The sequence below is a fragment of the Helianthus annuus genome, chromosome 6 (assembly GCF_002127325.2).
Source record: "Helianthus annuus cultivar XRQ/B chromosome 6, HanXRQr2.0-SUNRISE, whole genome shotgun sequence".
NCBI lineage: Eukaryota > Viridiplantae > Streptophyta > Magnoliopsida > Asterales > Asteraceae > Helianthus > Helianthus annuus.
Genome location: NC_035438.2, coordinates 50941153 through 50945898, shown reverse-complemented (window position 1 = coordinate 50945898; position 4746 = coordinate 50941153).

Here is a 4746-nt window from a genome sequence, read left to right as displayed (position 1 = left end):
TGCTAAAACAAATGATTTTTGAAGAACTTAGCCTTTTTCTCAGATAAAAGAAGCCTTTTGTTTTCCTCTATCCGCACACTGGGCAAAACTTTCAAATTTTGCTCAGACGTACGTTTTTGTGTTTTCCTTCTTTACGTCAGGTTATCAAGACAATCTGGGACGGGATATAGAAGAGTGCTCGAGTATATGAAAAAGACCGTAGAAATAATGTACTGGATTAGATATCCTATTTCCATTAAGTTGTAAAACCTTGTAATACATTTAAGTATTAATGGAATTATGTTTTTGATCTGACTCTGTAAAAGTGACACGTCAGCCCATTCCGGGTTGGGGTGTTACAGTTATGGTATCAGAGCAAAGGCTCTTTCCTGTAGAAAACTTAAAACATAAGTTAAGACCTGTGAGATTATGGGTAGAAGTTGGGCTAGGAAATCTAATCTTCTGCTAAATCATTTTCGTCATCCTTATGTATCTTTTCCTCTCAGATGTCTCATCCAAGTCACTCACGTCGGAAATCAAAGTCTTCTAAACGACGTAGCTTTGACAAGGCATTTCAACGTGCTTTCGAAAAGATGCTTCCTAATATTCTACAAACTTTCGATCAACATATTCATAATCGGGAGAATAACGTAACGCCTCCACTACCTCCAGCTACACCTTCTCCGCCTCCACGTTCTCCCACACCTCCTCCATTACCTCCACCGTTTCCACCGCACATCTCACCACTCAAAAACGATGTATCGTATAACAACACGACTATGTCCCCATCTGTCAACATCTACACTTGGCTCGCAAGATTCCAAAAGCAGAAACCACGTTCATTCAGTTCTGCTACTGTTCCAGTAGAGGCACAAAACTGGATAAACCATATCGAAAAGATTTTTGAAGTTATGGGGGTCGGTGATGAGTTCAAAGCAAGGCTAGCTACCTATAAGTTAGAAGATGATGCCCAAAGTTGGTGGGGAACCGTGAAGCATGCACGAGGAGGAGATTTTTATGTGGCTACACTTTCGTGGAATGATTTCAAAACTTTGTTTTATCAACAATATTTCCCCTCTGCCCGTAGAGGAGAATATGAGCGAGAGTACGCATCCATTAAACAAAGGGAAGATGAGCCTATGGTCGAGTTTATGGCTCGATTCACGAGATTGGCTAGTTTCATGGGACCCGCTGCCGGAACCCCATTGATGCAAGCCGACAAATTGAAATGGGCCGTATGTGAAAAGATCAAATGGTTAATTGTAAACCAAGAGTTCAAGGATATCACGGAGGTTGCAAATGCAGTCCAAAACTTGGAAATAGCAAACAAAGACATGAATCTACAATATGGCGAGATTCACAAGAAGAACCAAACCTCATCCACCAGAGATCACAAGCCCCCTTTCAATCAAAATAGTAACACCCAACACCAAAACTAGCAACAAACACATCAGAACCCTAAAACTTCTAATCATCTTTATCAAACCAATCGCAAGTCTCCAAACCAAAACCAAAACCACTCTAGTCCGTTGTGCAACACCTGTGGGAAATTTCATAAAGGTGTTTGTTTCAAGGCAACAGGTAATTGCTTCAGGTGTGGACAATCTGATCACATGGTTAAAAACGGCCCTAAGCCGCAAGGATATGTTATCGGAAATTATGCTGAACCCGCCAGTGTTGTACCACGCACAACTGGCGGAAGGGTGTTCGCTTTAACCACCGGCATTGCATCAACGGAAGCGGAGCTAGCAAAGAAACGTCTTAAGCATCATGAATTGATTGGTCGAGAACCTTGAGAGAAGACGGGAAGTTTTTACTGCGCCACTTTTGAAAAATGCTATAAGTATAAACCTATCCTAGAAAACTACACATCTGTTATCTATAGAAATAACTATATCATATGTATATATCATAAGAAAATCTAGTTTAAGTATATGCTAAGTTATGTTTCCCTAAAACACATGTGCTATAAAACCATGTTACCCGCGACATATATGAAATAATAATCAGTTGTTTTCTTAATATGTTATGACTATATATATATATATATATATATATATCAATTTCAAGGACGAAATTTTTTTAAGAGGGGTAGTTTTGTAATACCCCGATTCAAAAAAAAAAAAAAAAAAAAAAAACAAATTTGATGACCAATCAAAACATGGGTAAAATTTGGATAAAGATGGGAACATCGAGTCATATGCTAACGTAGAATTTTTGAAACGTGTCATCTTTTACCCTTAACATCTGTCAAGTTACCATATGTCCTTCGCTTTGCCTTCTTTACCAAGTTACGAAGGATATGTGCTTTTAAAGACAGGTCTTGCAAGCTTCAACTTTCACACATTCAGGTGCTAATTTTCGACGACGGTTTACGTTACCGGTGAACCAAAACCCCAAAAATATAACCATATGCTACATATCCTCTCCTTGTGAGAAACTCTTGGTTACGTCTTCACGTTAGAAACCTCTCGTAGAACTCGAAACACTTTCCCGACGAACCTACTTGTTTTCCGGCGCCTCCTTTATCGGGTTTTATTTTACATCAGGCAGGTAATAAATGTAGTACTAATAATCTTCTACATATTTGATTGTTTACCAATACTAGAGAATCATTTTTCTAAATTTACTATAAGTGGGTAAAGCAATCAAAGAAAAGTTGAGAACCTGGTTCTTGCACACTTTTTGTTGAAGAAGATGATTTGATAAATTAATATTTTAGTATCATGGAAATAGCCAAAGTTTTCATTTCCACAAACTAAACTGTCAATCAAATTTATTTTATATATATAATATTTTATGGTTGTTGGCTCAAAAGTAATATGCATATAAAATAAAACCATTTCTAACAAGACTGATAATTATGTTTACCAAAAATTTGGAATACATCAACTGTAATGTTCTTTAAGTATATTTAACTATATACATTTAAGCATTTTGAAGCTCAGTTAAGATATTTTATTAAAAGATAAAATATAGTTATTTTGATTCTATAAATGAATTATATTTCATATTTTAAAACTTAGAAATATTTGATAAACTTTAAATCTAGTTCAAACAGGTGATTATGAAAAGCTAAGACAAAAGAACTGGTGATTTAACTCAATTCCTACGGGTTCCTAAAAATTTCTTTAGGAAACTTAAATCAATATGGTTTTCTTTAGTGGATTATTATGAACCCATCTTGTTTATCAAGTCACCAAACATGGTTTAAATTATTATTATTATAAAAAGAAAACATAAAACCTTTTCGATTGATCTGACTTCATTTTTTTATATATGTTAGATTCTCTTAATATTTTTATGATTAAAACTATATAAAACCTAAAAACAAACAATGACAACAAATTCGAATAGTAGATTTTAATTCAACCTACGTCCTTACAGCTTATCATTAGAGATTTATGTTACTATATGATAAAATATAAAAATAATATGAATTGTTGACAAGGTATTTTTAAAATACGTCAGTTGTGGGAATTTGTGGTTAGAAAATAAATGATAAATATATTATTATAAGAACCTAAATATACAAGTTATTAAATAACACGCTAATTTGAAAACTGTATCAGTCAGAATTCAAAGCATCTAATTCAAGACATAATGATATTGTAGGATTTCGTGATCTCTAGGCGTATTTTCTTATCTTAATAATTGTGATCATCGCTTAAGGTACGGATAGAATCCCTTCTCTCAATACATGTCATTTGGCCTTCGGGCATCTGATTCCTGATTTTTAAATTATGCAATAAGTTTATATTATAAAAATGTTACGAGTTTATAAAGTTTACGTGTTTATAAATGTACAAGTTTAAGATTATGTACATGTATTATGTTACCCAAGTCGGTCCCTTTTCTGTGAGGATGACCACAGACCCATCATTGTGGCATAAAATGATGTGGCACCATCCGTGACGGTGAGTTGAGTTCACGGCGTCTCTTCTGTTTCAGTCTACGGACTTCTGTTAGTCTACGGACTTCTGTTCAGAGGCGTATGGATCGATCCTAGGAAAAAGTAAATAAAGTCTGATATCTGGTGAATGGTTGGTGTGATTTGCCCACACTCCATTCATGTCTGGATACATGGGCTAGCTACCCTGTATCAACCTCTGTAATAAAATGAATCTTCTGGACTTCGGTTAAATCTGTATATCACATTCTGATAATATTTGTTATACTTATTTAGTATATTTTGAATTATGAAAACTTAGCGCTTTTGCTAAAACAAATGATTTTTGAAGAACTTAGCCTTTTTCTCAGATAAAAGAAGCCTTTTGTTTTCCTCTATCCGCACACTGGGCAAAACTTTCAAATTTTGCTCAGACGTACGTTTTTGTGTTTTCCTTCTTTACGTCAGGTTATCAAGACAATCTGGGACGGGATATAGAAGAGTGCTCGAGTATATGAAAAAGACCGTAGAAATAATGTACTGGATTAGATATCCTATTTCCATTAAGTTGTAAAGCCTTGTAATACATTTAAGTATTAATGGAATTATGTTTTTGATCTGACTCTGTAAAAGTGACACGTCAGCCCATTCCGGGTTGGGGTGTTACAGTTATGGTATCAGAGCAAAGGCTCTTTCCTGTAGAAAACTTAAAACATAAGTTAAGACCTGTGAGATTATGGGTAGAAGTTGGGCTAGGAAATCTAATCTTCTGCTAAATCATTTTCGTCATCCTTATGTATCTTTTCCTCTCAGATGTCTCATCCAAGTCACTCACGTCGGAAATCAAAGTCTTCTAAACGACGTAGCTTTGACAAGGC